Below are 16814 nucleotides of genomic sequence, written 5' to 3'. Positions count from 1 at the left end.
GCATCCCTATCTAATTTTTGTATTTTTTTTTTTTTTATAGAGATGGGGTTTCACTATGTTGCCCAGGCTGGTCTTGAACTCCTGGGCTCAAGCCATCCTCTGTCCTTGGCCTCCCAAAATGCTGATATTACAGGTGTAGGCCACTGTGGTTGGCCTGTTGTGCCTATTTGTAAACCATAATTCATAACGAATGAATTTACAAGTTGATTCTTTTTTTTATATTATTATATGTAATTATTCAATGAAAATCATTATAATTAAAACCTTAGAATACATTATTAGGAAAAAAAAAATACTGACCTGAAGCATGTGAACATATTCGAGACTTTTTTTTTTTTTTTTTTTTTTTTTGAGTTGGAGTTTCTCTAGTGTTGCCCAGGGTAGAGTGCAATGGTGCAATCTCGGCTTACCGAAACCTCCACCTCCCAGATTCAAGCGATTCTCCTTCCTCAGCCTTCTGAGTAGCTGGGATTACAGGGATGCACCACCACATCCGGCTAATTTTTTATATTTTTAGTAGAGATGGGGTTTCTCTATGTTGGTCAGGCTGGTCTCAAACTCCTGACCTCAGGTGATCCGCCTGCCTCGGCATCCCAAAGTGCTGGGATTACAGGCACGAGCCACCACACTTGGCATATTTAAGACTTTTGACTTATTTTGCCAAACTGCTCTTCAGAAGGGACGCACCCACATGTGCTTTCGCTGGTAATGTACATAAAAGTACTCATTGCAAAAGATGCCCTAGCCAATTGGACTTTAAGTTTTCTCCTAATTTATAGGTGCAGATTGGTTTGAGAGTCAAATTTCTACCATGGTTTTGAGAGAGATAATACTACCTTCATTAATATAAAATAATCCACCAAAGAAAAGACATAACAATAATAACATAATTGTTTTGCATGCTAAAAAAGTGCAAGGCACTCTGCTGAACATTTAACATTTTATTCTCATAGTAATTTATGAGCTAAGTATCATTATCTCCATTTTTATGAGACTTGGAGAGTGGAGGCAAGTTGCCTAGGTCACATAATTAATAAGCGGCAGAATTGAAATTTAATTTAATCTATTTTCTCCAGTTCTAAAACTTGCAACAGTTCACTGTGGGCAGCTATGGTGAGCAGATTTCCCTAAATGATTAATAGGCTTATACATTGTCATAAATAAAGGGCAGAATTAGAACATTCTCTTTCTCAGCATCAGCAGATGGCATATAGAAAAAAAAAAATTAGATTTGCTGGATCCAAATCCAATATTCAGGTATTAATAAATGGTGGTGGAGAAAACCAATCAAGGATGCCAAATTTTTATCTAAATTACAGACTATTAAAAACTCTCAAATCAGTATCTAGGTTAAAAGTCTGTGAATAATTTTTTTTTTTTTTCCAGGAACCACATTCTAGAAATAATGATAAAATCTGGCAAAAACAAGCTGAATTCTATCAGACTGGGGTTCGGATAGGGTTGGATGTGATCAATGCTTTATTACTTTAAGAGATTTTAAAAAATGGTCTTTTGCTTTTTAAGCATTTTTACTCCAATCCTTTAAAGATGAACCATGATTACCATTCACAGCTCCTGCTATCATGACAATACTTTGAAATACTCAGAGGAATGAGACAGCAAGATATTGCTTTTCCAATCTCATCTAATGTAATAATTACAACTGGAATCTGAGCAGAGGGCATTATCACAATTGTACAGAGTCAAATGGCTGAAAAAACCAAGCTTTATTCCTTAGTCCTGCACTGTCATTAGTGAATTCATGTGGAGAGTCTTGACAGTCTGAAGAATGTCATAAATTAGTGCAGGTGATCTTCATGCAAAGTGGACAGGGGTGTGGACTGGGTGTGGGTAAAAAGAATATTCATCTAATACCTTTAAAGTTTTGTTTGAGAATTTATCTGTACACATACAAAGATAAATTAGATAGGCCTGCAAGTTCAATTGAGCCAATTTCCCACAGCTTATTAAGCAGACCCTAACTAGGGAGAGATTAATTATTTCCAATTATTTTTCCATGGTTATCATTTGAACAGCCCAGTTTTAGCCTTTGTGTTACCGGTTAAAAGGGGTGGTGTGTGGAAATGAAGAGGCCTTGTTAGACATAAATCAGGTCATACTGAAAATATGGAACTGAAAATACTGAAATAATGTCTGTTATTAGTTGCAATAGGGTTTTGGGAATACAAAAAGCCTATTATATCGAAAAGATAAAGACCATCTTCTTAACCAGAGTTCCTGCTGCTAACGCCTATTTTTATTTCTAATTTTAATTAATTATTATATAGTGTGATTTATTCAGGTAAAAGACAGTATCTCTTTAGATAGCTTTTTCATACAACCAAAAAAGAAAAATTATTTGACAACCAACAGTGGCAACTGGCATGAGCATGTATCCATATGAGAGAGTGTTTGGTCTCTGCCTACAGAATATTGAAAAAAAAATCTTTATTGTGCATGCTCTATCCCTCCGGAAATCATTAAACATTTTCTCCAGTTGAAAAAGCTTATTATCTCAATATCTTCATGAATTATTGAAAAAAATGAGATGACTAACATGGCAGGTGTCAGTTCCATGCTGGGATGACATACATGCAATCCACTGTGACCTCTAGGTAAAGGTTAACTCAACCCTGACAAAATTAGGAAATGTGGTCAAAGTGGGAAAAATACAAAACAATCTGATTAAGCTTTGCTTTCTCTAAAGAAATGAGATTTTATGCATAAAAGCCAGAGTGATTCACAGGCATCCATATTTGTCATACTCAAAATTGTAATTAAATATTGATTTCAAAAAAACTTTTTGAGGAAATATTATATAGAAATAAAATGACTCACAACATATTCAATGGCAGAACATATCTGTCCATTGATCAAAATGCTTATATAGGGTTTGGAGATACACACACACACACACACACACACACACACACAGAGGAAGATAAGAAAATTGAACAGTATGCTTTGGGTTACATGTATTTTAACCGTTTTTTTGAGAATACAAAAATTGGTGCATGTAGTAGCAATGCAATTGGTACATTTGTTTTCCATATTATTGGGAAAATAGAGTAAGATATTGTGAGAAAATATTTATAATGTACACATATTACATTAAACACAACCTCATTGTAAAATAGGCAAAATATACTGTTGCGTGAAAAAATGCTCAATCTCAATTGTAATCAGTGAAATAAAAATTTAAGCAAAAATAAAAATGTATCCCATTGAATTAGCAAAAAAAAAAAAAAAAAAAAAAGTATAGTGCCCAAGTTATTTGTGAGGTTATGGGAACATAGGTACTATTGATGGAAGTATAAAACAATATGGGTCGAGTGCAGTGGCTCACGCCTGTAATCCCAGCACTTTGGGAGGCTGAGGCGGGCAGATCACCTGAGGTTGGAAGTTTGAGACCAGCCTGGACAACATGGTGAAACCCCGTCTCTACTAAAAAAATAAAAATACAAAAGTGAGCTGGGAGTGGTGGTGAGCGCCTATAATCCCAGCTACTCAGGAGGCTGAAGCAGGAGAATTTCTTGAATCCAGGAGGCAGAGGTTGCAGTGAGCCGAGATTGTGCCACTGCACTCCAGCCTGGGAAACAAGAGTGAGACTCTGTCTCAAAAAACAAAAACAAAAACAAAAAATCCAATATGGCTTTTTAGAGAACCACTTAACAGTATATTAAAAATTTAAATGTATACATCCTTTAACCTCACAATTGGACTTACAGGATTTATCCTATAATTATATTCATATACATGCACAAATATATGCATATCAATGTTCCTTGCAGTCTTAATCATTATACCAAAAAAGGCTATATCTGAATATTCATTTACAAGGCAATGGTTACACAAATTATAGTTTTATAGACTGCTATTAATTCCTTAATCAAATAACTTTCTATTAGGGGACCATAGAATTTATTGTCCAAATGAAGTTACTTTTAATAGTGAAAGATGGCACAATTAATCCAGAAAAATAGGATAAACCTGAACATATGATCACTGAACTCAGTATGTACTGACGTGGAAAAATGTTCAATGCACATTGTTAGGTAAAGAGAATACTTTACCAAATATACATGTACAGTTTTAATCTTCCAATACTAAAACTCTACATGGGCATTTTTGTGTAAATGGATAGAAAGAGGTATAAAAAGTACATGCCAAACTGCTAACTTTTGTTATTGTGGGGAAGAGGGTGGAATTGGTGAGGAAGGTAAAGGTAAACTTGTTCTTTTAAACTCAATCTATGTCTGTAATAATTGATTTCTTAAAACAATGAGCAATCATTTATGTGTAACAAAATCAAGTAGCAATATAAACCTTCCAAAACTTAAGATCGTGAAAACAGTGTTTAGAAACATTGCTCGATAATTTGGTTTTGTAAATTGTGGTGACTGCTTTGGCTGACGTGGTCACCTTCAACTGAAGCCTCAAAGATGTTTAAACATAAAGCTGAAGGCAATGGAATCACTCAGCAAAAATCTTTTTCTATGGTAATGAACAAAGAGCATTTTGTTGATACCAGATATAATTGAAAGTTGAGGTTTTGAATAAGCACAGTTTCTCTGCTATGCTAAAGAATTTAATACGGCAGCTTGAAAGTCATTAAGGATCAGGTGAAGATTGGCTATAAATTAGTTATTCTTAGAAACCATGCCCTAATTATCGTGCTTTATACAAAAGTCTGTGTTGATGGAAACAGTTCAGACTGTATCTGACTTTGCCAGAGGCTTCCTGGTGGAAAAAACAATAACTAACTGCAGGGTTCTTTCCATGGTAATGATTTTGCTGGTCAATCAGTGAGGTCTTGGAACACCATGTTTGCATGACTGATGGTCACACTAAAATAGCAGTTTATTCATTGGGCAAATAGTCACTGAGTTTCTACCATGTGCCTGATACTGTTGTAGGTACTAGAGATACAGCAAAACATCAAAATTTTCTGCCTTTGTGGGACTTACTTTCTAGTTGTGGATAAAACATAAACAAGAGAAGCAAAATAGAAAATTTGTTAGATTGTGGTGAGTGTTGTAGAAAAATGTAAGTCGGGAAGGCAGTACTGAGAGTGGGAGCAGTATTTTGTTTTTTAGTAAATTGATAAGGGAAGGAAAAGACCTGAATTGAGGGAGGTGAGGGAGAAAGCCAGGAAAATAATGGGAAAACAAGAAGAGCAACTGCTCAAAGTCCAAGCGAGCTTCCCTGGAGTCTTTGAGGTTCAGGAGACCAGTGTGGCTGCCCCAGAATGAGCGACCGGGAAAGAGTAGAAGGAATTGAAGAATTGAGGTGGTCACTTGGGATTCTGCTCTTGACCTTGTGGGTCATTGTAAAGACTGACTTTTATTCGGAGCGTGATACGAAAAACAGAAGGATTTTGAGGAAGAGTGAGAGGATTGAACTTACATTTTAACAGGATCATTCTTCAAAGTCTTTCCTCTACCAACTTCTCATCCATTTAAGATGTTGACTCACCAGGGATCAGACTGATCATTATGTTATTTTAAAGCATGTACTTCCAAGTAGCAGCTGATAAAAGATATGTTTTAAAATGCGCATAACATAGAGATCCTAATTTAAGATAACCACAAATGAAAGTAACATTGGAAAATATTTTCCCAGTCCATGGAACCAGAAAGCTAACAGGTTTTATTCACATATCTTATATTCTAAGGAAAAATTCAGAACAATTGGCATATTGAATAGAAGTGAAGAGAGATTAATTCTCTTAAATCCATCTCCTTGGTTCACAACATCATTTTTTTCCTGGAGGATTGAAGTAATCTCCTCCTAACTGGATTAGATGCTTTAACCATACTTCCCTTCTGTCAATACCATAGTTTAGGTATTGTTTTTTTTTTTTTTTTTTTTTTTCTGAACTACTACATCTTCCCCTAACCTTTCTGCCTGCTTGCTTGCTTGCCTTTGATATGTTTTCAATTGTGTTACCAGAGAACTTTTCCTTTTATAGAAATGCAGATGGTTCAAGTTAATGTCAAACTCCTAATGATGGCACAGAGCTGTCACTCTCTCACCTAGTCCTGCCCACCTTGTCTAGTCTGATCATCTCATTTTGCAGTGTCTACTTCTGTCTGTGAAGAACCACATACAGTTTCCTGAAGGTGCTGTGATTTCCCTTGATCTCAGGCTTTTGCACATGCTACTTTCTTGATTTGCTTCTACCTGTCAGCTGAAACTCAGTCCAGGTATGACCTCTTTTGAGAAGTCAGGGTTACCTGCCTTTCCTAAATATAACAACAGTGCAGTTTGCAATTATTGTAACTGCTGGTTTTCTCCATTGGTTTGTAAGTTATTTGAAGAGAGAATCTTTTTTCTTTTCTTTTTTTATTGCATTTTAGGTTTTGGGGTACATGTGAAGAACATGCTAGATTGTTGCATAGGTACACACATGGCAGTGTGATTTGCTGCCTTCCTCCCCCTCACCTATATCTGTCATTTCTCCCCATGCTATCTCTCCCCACCTCCCCACCCCCCCATCCCTCACCCATTTCCCCCCAACGGACCCCACCTTTGTATTTCCAAGACCTAACATATGTTAAGTGATAAATAAATGATCTCTAGAGGAGATAAATAGAGTGACATAAAGAAAGTAAGGAGGGGAGTTTGGTTTGTAATGTAAGCATCAACGCTGTCTTGGATTGTAAACCAAAGTGGAATAAAGATGCTAACAATGGACTGAAGTCTTATGAGGCAAGAGAAGCTAGGTCAGCTCTCTCTCTTGCCAGAAATTGATCAGCTGCTTTAAAAATATATATATATCTTGCAAGTATATTAAGCAGAACTTGCTAGTTATGGCTCTTTTACTAATTGCCACTGGTATTTCAAACAAAGATTTTTTACAACATATGCATTTGTTAGATCTGCATATTTATGGGCTTTTTCCCTCAAAATTCCAAAGTGTTTAAAGGTATCACAGTAGCCTCTTGACAGTTAGACTAGAATAATAATTGCTTATCTAAAAATAACTGTTGCATTGATTTAAAGTCTTCCAGTCAGTTGCCTTGGGATTCCAGTGCCGTCTTGCAAGGGAGTAACGAAAGTGCTTCTTCTTGTGACAGTTAAAGTCTGACAGTTAAGTGGACTTGGGCATAGAGGTAACAAAATGTATTCATTTTACTTAGCAAATATTGACCAGCTATAATGGTCAGGTGCTGACCTAGGTCCTGGTGATTTTTTTTTTTTTTTTTTTTTTTTTTTTGAGATGAAGTTTCACTCTTGTTGCCCAGGCTGGAGTACAGCGTTGCAATTTCGGCTCATAGCAACCACTGCCTCCTAAGTTCAAGTGATTCTCCTGCCTCAGCCTCCCAAGTACCTAGGATTCCACGACACCTAGCTAATTTTTTTTTTTTTTTTTTTTTTGAGACGGAGTTTCGCTCTTGTTACCCAGGCTGGAGTGCAATGGCGCGATCTCGGCTCACCGCAACCTCCGCCTCCTGGGCTCAGGCAATTCTCCTGCCTCAGCCTCCTAAGTAGCTGGGATTACAGGCACGCACCACCATGCCCAGCTAACTTTTTGTATTTTTAGTAGAGACGGGGTTTCACCTTGTTGACCAGGATGGTCTCGATCTCTCGACCTCGTGATCCACCCGCCTCGGCCTCCCAAAGTGCTGGGATTACAGGCTTGAGCCACCGCGCCTGGCCTGAATAGTTTCTTAGTAGTAATAAGGAATCATATGTCTCACTGTGGCCATTATTCCTTCGGCATTTATAAATCTTTAATGTAAATATCCATCCACAGTAGCCAGTTGCTAGTTCATCACCATGGCAGTACCTGAAATTTGCAGACTATGTGTTAAATTAGTGAATGGGTCCAATGATTTGGACAATTCAAATGGAGGTGTCTGAAGTGTCACATTGATTTTAGCCTTCTTCTAATTTCCAGGGAGGATTTGGTTGGTGGGATATTGCCAATAAAGGTTGAAAAGAAAGATTCAGAACTGGGGTCATGAGCATCAAGAGTGCTGGAACTGGTGTTCCTGACCCAAGGGACAGCCTTAGATCGTATTGTAATATATATTTTTTTGTATTACTATTTTCTGTTAGGTTTTTAAGTTATTCCATGTCTATTACTAATGTTTTCTATTTCTTTTTTTTTTTTTTTTTTTTTTTTTGAGACAGAGTTTCGCTCTTGTTACCCAGGCTGGAGTGCAATGGCGCGATCTCGGCTCACCGCAACCTCCACCTCCTGGGTTCAGGCAATTCTCCTGCCTCAGCCTCCTGAGTAGCTGGGATTACAGGCACACGCCACCATGCCCAGCTAATTTTTTGTATTTTTAGTAGAGACGGGGTTTCACCATGTTGACCAGGATGGTCTTGATCTCTCGACCTCGTGATTCACCCGCCTCGGCCTCCCAAAGTGCTGGGATTACAGGCTTGAGCCACCGCGCCCGGCCTAATGTTTTCTATTTCTATTACCAGATATTTTCCCATTACTAGCCCATTAAGACAGATCAATGGATTAAAAAAAATTGTTTGCTGTTCTACCTCTTATTTGGAAGAATGTTTAAGATGTTTCACTTACTTACCACTCAAGAATCTCTTAATCCACAGAAAATTTCACTCCCATGACCTTAACAACTGTCCAAACTTATGTTTTATTTGGTCCTCTCCCTTGGGCTCAGGCCGATACTTCTAAGAGGGCACCTCTGCTCAAATAGCCTACAGCTACTTCAACATTTATATATGCAAAATTGATTTCATTATCATCAATTCAACACCCAAGCCTGTTGCAGCTCCTGAATTCTTTATCTCAAGCTTTACCATCCATCATTCTACTCATAACCCCAAATTCAGAGTTATGCCTAAATCTTACCATTCTCTCATTTCTATATCCTAATGGTCAACAAATCAAATATATATGTGTGTGTAAATAAATATATATATATATATACTTAAGACAGGGTCTCGCTCTGTCCCCGAGGCTAGAGTGCAGTGGTGCAATCTCAGCTCACTGCTACCTCTGCCTCCTGGGTTCAAGCAATTCTCCTGCCTCAGCCTTCTGAGTAGCTGGGTTTACAGGCACATGTACCCATGCCTGGCTAATTTTTATATTTTTGGTAGAGACAGGGATTCACCATGTTGGCCAGTCTGTTCTCAAACTCCCAACCTCAAGTGATCCACCTGCCTTGGCCTCTCAAAGTGTTAGTATTACAGGTGTGAGCCAGCATGCCTAACCAATCCTAAAATTCTAACTCTAAACTCTCTTGCAACTCTTTTTCACCTCTTGATTGGTACTAAAGATGCCTTAGTAGACTTTATTTTCTTTTACTTTTTACAGGCAGGGTCTTGTTCTGTCACCCAAGCTGGAGCACTGTAGTGCAATCCTAGCTCACTACAGCCTTGAACTCCTGGGCTCAAGTGATTCTCCCACCTTGGCCTCCAAAGCACAGGGATTACAGACATAAGCCACCATGCCTGGCTTAGTCCAGACTTTACATATGTGTTCACACTTCCATGCTTTTGCACAAAATCCTATTTGTCTGCATGCACTTTCTATGCCTGGTAGGCTTTTGCTTATTTCTAAACCGCCCCTGCCCTACGTTTTCTCTTCTTTCTTTTTCTTTTTCTTTTCTTTCTTTTTTTTTTTTTTTTTTTTTTTTTTTTTTTGAGACAGGATCTCACTCTGTCTCTAGGCTAGAGTACAGTGGTATGATTGCAGCTCACTGCAACCTCCACCCACCGGGTTCAAGTGATTCTCCTGTCTCAGACTCCCGAGTAGCTGGAATTACAAGCATGTGTCACCATGCCTGACTAATTTTTGTATTTTTACTAGAGACGGGGTTTCACCATGTTGGCCAGCTGGTCTGGAACTCCTGGCCTCAAGTGATCTGCCTGCCTCAGCCTCCCAAAGAGTTGAGATTATAGGCACGAACCACAGTGCCCAGCCCCACATTTTCTCTTCTGTAAGCCTTCTTATTTGCTTCCACTGATGTGCTACCCAGAAGAGTTATGTGCTTTTTCCTCACTGCTTCAATATCTTTTGTAACATACTTTTATGTGGTGCTTATCAATGTAGATTATAGCCAGGATAGCCATACAGTAACAAATTAGTGTAAATTTTAATAAATTAATTTTTAACCAACCTGGTCCTGGGTACTAAATAAATGTTTGCTGGATAAATTAATGAACTGATTAACAAAGCTGGAAAATTAGCAAACTGAGCATTCTCGAACAGAAATAAGGCACACAAAAGATTGGGGAAACATCGTTAGGGACTGTGCATTTCTAGGCAGGAAACTAGTGGCATATAGGCTGTGTTTCCATTGTTTCTTTTTCACTGGAGTAGGATATTTGAAAGATAGAGAAACTTCTGGGAAGAGAACTATGAACAATGCAGTTAGTGTTGATGAAATGGCCTTAGATACCTGAACCATGACTTAATATCCTGGCTCTTGGCTAGGGTCACATGTATATTGCAAAAATGAGGAAGGAGAAATGTGTTTTCCCAGATGTTAGTTGGGCTGTTTGAGGGGGCTCACCACTAAATATGTAGGTAAAGCAAAAGAAGCTCCTCGATTAAGCCATGAGGATGATTTCTTTGGGACAGAACAGATAGGGCACAGAATGAAAAATAAGACTGAAGGAACTTGTCAGGGATTCACATGAGAGAATAACCAGAAGACACTGAAAATACTACTTAGAAATTCAAATATCAATGCAAACACAAAGCATGTGAGTTGTAAATAAAATGAATACACATTGCAACATGAATATATACGAATAATCTAAGGGTAAATACCAAGATTTAGTGAACATGCTATCATGAAATAGTTTGCCTTACATAACAAATAAATAAAAAATGATTAAACATTTGATAGTTAGAAAGATAAAACAATGCTATATGTCAAGAAAATATACTTTTAAGAAAATCCACAAAATATATACTAACCTGCTTACAAATAAATAAGAGAGAGAAATGATGTTTAGTTGACCTAAGAGGGGAAACACACAATGTATTCTTGATATATGTTGCAAAATGGGCACATATTCAAGATATCGTAGTAATTGGGACATAACCTGGCCACCTACTGGAGCCTTAGTCAGGAAAATGCAGAGTATCTGACAAGTTTTGACCTGCTTGATGACAATTATGCCTCTGAGAGTGAAGTTCAAACTCATCCTAGAAATGGCAGAAACTAGTATGCTTACATTCTGTGTTTATGAAAAGGAAAATAAAAGATAATGAATTTGATTATGCACCTCATATTTTTTTTTTGTCATTTAAAAAATCTCCATAAGGAACCTCAGCATGGAGGAGCTGGTGACACTGGTTGCCTCTGGGACAGGAAGCTGGATGGCTGGGGCCAGGGGTGTCAGAGATGCTTCTCATTATTTGTTTATCTTTAGAAAGTTGAACTATGGAATTGCATTGCACATCCCCCCAAATTTTAAAACAATCAAAGACAAAAAAAAAAGTAAGAGAAAATTCCAAAACAATATTTATGCTGGTAGCAGGGGAGGATCCTTTTAGGATGGACTGTAGCACTTTACACACAGTCTAGGGAACGTAAGACCTCGTCTCTACAAAAAAAAATTTAAAAATTAGCAGGGTGTGGTGGCATGAACCTGTAGTCCCAGCTATTTGGGAGGCAAAGGTGGGAGGACTGCTTGAACCCAGTTTGAGGCTGCAGTGAGCTATGATTGTACCACTGCACTCAGCCTGGGCAGCAGAGTGAAACTTTGTCTCAAAAAAAAAAAAAAAACCAAAAAACTTTGCACAAGGCTTTCAAACCATTTATATTGTTAAGCCTTTGCACAAGCCTTTATTAAACCATTCATTTTGTTACAATAAAAACCTTAGGCAAAGTAAATTGAACACGGTTTAATTGAGGAAAGAGTAATTTGTGAATTGGGCAGCCTCCAGAAGCAGATGAAAGCCACTCTGAAGCAGAGAGGCAATATCAATAACCCCTTCTTCCACCCTCACCACCACCAATGGGGTAGTTTCATTCATACATTGAAAATAAAATATGCCTGTAATCCCAGCACTTTGGGAGGCTGAGGCATGAGGATCAGTTGACCTCAGGAGTTTGAAACCAGCCTGGGTACTGTGGCAAAACCCTGTCTTTACAAAAAATACAAAAATTAGCCAGGCATGGTAGCCTGTGCCTGCAGTCACAGCTACTTGGGAGGCTGAGGTGGGAGGATCCCTTGAGCCCAGGAAGAGGAAGTTGCAGTGAGCAGTGATCACATCACTGTACTCCAGCCTGGGTGACAGAAACAGACCCCGTCTAAAAAAAAAAAAAAAAAAAAAAAAAAATCAATAAAAATTAAAAAGCTAAAAACAATTAAAAAGCAGCTCACTTTTTGCCCATTATAAGGCACTGTGGTGCAAGATTAAGGTATGAATTCTTGAGAAACTGGTGGCTTTATTAGAAACAGAAACGACATCTCTCAAGAAAAGGTGAAAAATGCTCATTAATTATTTTAACAGAAATTCTTGTCTTCTTGGTTTATAGCAGAAAAAAAAGATTCATTAGCTGGTGAACATAGTTTCAATAATTTTCAAGTGCAATTTATGAGACCATTTCATAGTAGATGTAGGAGTTACTATATCATTCCTCTCCAAATCACTCAAATGAAAAGACAGAATCATTATGCAATCATTTAAGTATTTTTAACTAAAGAGATTATGTTCATATCATAATCTGTCTTAAATGACTACATTGTGAAACTAAAGGACAAAGGAAAGAGAAAATAATTTCACGTCTTTGCATTTATAATTCCACAGAGAGCACCGGCTCTCAAATCTGCTACAGTCACCTGGGAACTTTAAATAATAAACCAATGATAAGCCTCGTCCCAGGCCAATTAACTCGGAATCTCTGGGGGTGGGGCCCTAGCATCAGCATTTTTTTAGTGTTTCCTGGGTGATTCTAATGGGCAGCTGGATCAAGGACAATTAATCCAAGAAATGCTATGGAGGGAACAATAGAAAACCACCTTCATTAGTACCCTTTATGAGAGTCCATCTGAACTGCAGTGATAAGCTTGGAACTTAAATTGTTTCTGAGGGCTCAAATCTGAATATTCTAAATATGATGTTTTATATGGAACTCTAACTTCTCATAATATCATACATTTCCTTCATCAAAAAATCAATGTACTAACCCAAAAGTTGGTCAAGGAAATAATCCCTTCAGAAAGCATAATGACTGACCATTAGAGACACAATGTTATTACACATTAGTAATGACCACTCACCTTTTTTTAAAAAATTTTAATTTTATTTTAAATAAGGTCTCATTTTGTTGCCCAGGCTGGAATGCAGTGATTCAGTCTCAGCTCCCTGCCACTTCAAACTCCTGGGTTCAAGCAATCTTCCCACCTCAGTCTCCTGAGTAGCTGGCACCATAGGAGCGAGCCCCTACACCTGCCTAACTGTTTTGTGTTGATAGAGAGATCTTGCTGTGTTGCCCAAGATGCTCTTGAACTCCTGGGCTCAAGCAGTCTTTCCACCTGGGCCCCTCCAAGTGCTGGGATTACAGGCATGAGCCACCACACCTGGCCAGACCACTCAGATTTAAAAAAATATATATTTCTGAAGGTGACCTGTTGAAATAGTTTGTCAAGGGAGGTTGTGAAAACTATTTCTCTATAGATACTTGAAATTAAGGTCTTGTTAGGTCCTTTGAGATGTTTAAATTGAAGTCTGCCTAGTGAAAGAAAGACCAGACAATTTTGGGAAATTATTTTCAAACCAGAGGGTTTACTTTTTTTTTTTTAATGTGTGCTGGAGGAATCTTGATGTCTGTTTGGTGGTGTCTTGCACTGCAGCTCCATGCTCCATTTTGAGAAAGATGGCTAACTTTCTCAAAATGGAGCATGAGTAACGGGGCCATCCAGGGCGGACACGGACAGATGCCCATCTCCCCACTGCAGTGACAATGTGGCCGTTTCGGTAAAGGGACTCTCTAAAGAAATCAAGTGATTTCTTTATTCTGCTTCTTCCTTCGCTGTATCAGCTTTTCTAACACCACTGGGCTGGTCAGTCCTCTGGGCTACTGTTTTCTCCTTACTCTGTATTGGATACTTAATTATGTGCTAGGAACTCACAACATTCCTGCAATGTTGATACCATATATTTTACAATCTTCAATTTATAGATGAGAAAGTGGGATGTGGAAATATGAGACAACTTTCCCTAGTCACTCAGCTGGTGAGTGGTAAAGCCACACTGGGATCATAGGTTTGTCTAACCCAGAGTCTGGGCTCTTAAGCACTATATTTGCTGTTTCATGCTTCCATCGTGGATGGAGTCCCAGGCCACACTCTGGGTAGTCAGACTACAGTCAGATCTTGCCTACCCAGTCTGTAAAATGGAGGATATCCGCCCTTTGTTACTCCCTGATATAGGGAGCAGTCCCCTTGACCATGGCTACACACAAAGGATATGCAGCTTCTAGGGAAATCCCCCTTAAGAGGAGAACCCAGGAGAAACTGGAAAATTAAAACATACCTGGCTGCCCACAGCCTTTGGTTTTGCTGGGCTCTGCCTCTTGGGTTCAAGGGATTCTACTGTCTCAACATCCCCAGTGGCTGGGATTACAGTCGTGCACCACCACACCTGGATAATTTTTATGCATTTAGTAGAGATTGGGTTTCACCATGTTGCCCAGGCTGTTCTTGAACTCCTCAAGGACCATTCCAATGATTCATCTCTCTCTTAGCATAAGGGGTCAGAGTTAGAGAGAGCTTGTGGTTATTCCAATTAGAATTTTCTTCATGCAATAGGGCTGAACTCTTCTACCCAAATTTCTCCCATTAGAAGGGCGCAAGAGCCTTCTCGATATTCATTACTTCAGATCATCCCACATTTTTATAATTAAATATATATGCATGTGTATATAGATGTGTATACATGCATATATATTTGCTTGTATGTACACATGCATATATATTTGATATGTATACATGCATACATACAGTATTCAATTATTTATTTATTTTATTATTTTTCTGAGAGAGTCTTGCTCTGTTACTCAGGCTGGAATGCAGTGGCATATCTCAGCTCACTCCAACCTCCGCCTCCTAGGTTCAAGGAATTCTAATGCCTCAACCTCCCCAGTGGCTGGGATTATAGGCATGCGCCACCACACCTGGGTAATTTTTATGTATTTAGTAGAGATAGGGTTGTACCATGTTGCTCAGGCTGTTCTTGAACTCCTCAAGTAATCCACTTGTCTCCACCTCCCAAAGTGCTGGGATTATAGGCATGACCACTGTGCCGGGCCATATATAAAAGTATTTAAAGTCAAGTGATGTATGTTACCTTTGCTTCCTTAGAAGTGTTATAATCATGTGAATAGAAGGTGGCTAGCATTTATCCAGCACTACAACTTTTTCAAATTAAGTCATTGATTTATTGCATGCATTTACATTATTTACCCTAAAAAGCAAAAAGTCACCTACTCAGAACTGATTAACTATGAAGAGAAATAAGTGATATGTTCCTTAAAAAAAAAAAAAAAAAGAGAGAGAGAAAGGAAAAAGATTATGCGACTTGTTATTTATGATGACTAACCTGGTAAGTTGGTCCCCTAATGGCCTAAAGCTGTCAAAAGATGCTTAATTGCAACAAATAAATATTTGAAGTCTTAGAATATCTGGCTCTGTGAGTCACATTAGAATCCAATCTGTTCTCATTTGCATCTGAAATAACACTGTTTACCTCAAATGCAGTAGATCTTGTCTGAAGAGGCTCATGTATGAAGAGTTCTTTAAAGAACTTGTTAACTTACTGGTAAAAATATTTTTCATAAGCTATGAAGTTGCTCAATTATATACAATTAAAATGCTGAGGAAAGTGTAATTATGGCTCTGAACCAGCATACTAAATTTGTTTTGTTATTGACAATTTTGAGTATTTAAGAAACTTATTTAAAAGGTCTAGTAGACCAAAATTAATTTTTTAAAACATTGTAAACATCTTAGAATCTAGGTGCTGCTAATGTATTTCTATCTTGGACCTTATACAAGGCTCTTCAGTTGATGATAATATGAAGATTTTGTTAGAAGTAGGGAGATACTGTAAGTGAATTCCATAAAGAAGATCCTTGAAGAGAATATAATAGCAAATATAATGAACACCGTTTTATTTAACCTATGAAGGATTAGTAATAAAATAATTTTAGGATAAGTAGAAAATTTCCTGGGCCTCAAATGTTAGAACTTTTGAAAATGGAGAAATGAATAATGTTTACTGATCTGATTTTTGTTTGTTTGTTTTAGACAGAGTCTTGCTGTGTTGCCCAGGCTGGAGTGCAATGTTGTGATCACAGCTCACTGCAGTCTTAACCTCCCAGCCTCAAGTGATCCTCCCATTTCAGCCTCTCAAGTAGCTGAGACTACAGGTATGTGCCACCAAACCCAGCTGATTTTTCATACTATAGAGATGGGGTCTTCCCATGTTGCCAGGCTGGTCTTGAATGCCTGAGCTAAAGCCATCCTCTGGCCTTGGCCTCCCAAAGTGCTCAGATTACAGGCATGAGCCACTGTGCCCAGGCTGATTTATTGTCATGTTAAAGTATAAAGTATATAATATAGAAGTAGAACAGTTGAAAGCAATGTGTGAAATTTTAATAAAAGGAGTTTGTGTCACAGAATGTATTTTATACTTGTTTTTGTTTCTTCACTGCTATACTATGGAAAATATCAAGTCAATGCCATAAAATAAACATGTTGGACTCCACTGCATGAACAATAGCTGCATGAATAGACTGAATACTAAAATATGTTGTTGAGGAACTCATATTGATAGGATGCTCTCAGGAGCTAGCAGAGTGGCCAGCGGG

At 38.1% G+C, this 16814-nt stretch overlaps 1 protein-coding gene across 9 annotated transcripts in view; it reads left to right on the top strand.

Annotated features, from left to right (window-relative positions):
- LMNTD1 (lamin tail domain containing 1) overlaps positions 1 to 16814 on the top strand; it is a 472319-nt gene that overhangs the window by 79900 nt on the left and 375605 nt on the right. For 8 of the 9 annotated variants that reach the window (XR_012518495.1, XR_012518496.1, XR_012518497.1 and 5 more), the window contains one exon: positions 16252 to 16373. The exons of the other annotated variant lie outside the window; for it this stretch is intronic. The gene's annotated coding sequence lies outside the window, so the exon portion shown is untranslated. The remainder of the gene's footprint in view (positions 1 to 16251; positions 16374 to 16814) is intronic. 9 annotated transcript variants of the gene reach the window in all.

Source organism: Saimiri boliviensis, chromosome 7, assembly GCF_048565385.1.
Source record: "Saimiri boliviensis isolate mSaiBol1 chromosome 7, mSaiBol1.pri, whole genome shotgun sequence".
In the NCBI taxonomy this organism is placed as follows: domain Eukaryota; kingdom Metazoa; phylum Chordata; class Mammalia; order Primates; family Cebidae; genus Saimiri; species Saimiri boliviensis.
Note: the sequence above shows the minus strand (reverse complement) of the source record. Positions and strands in the feature narration are given on the sequence as shown.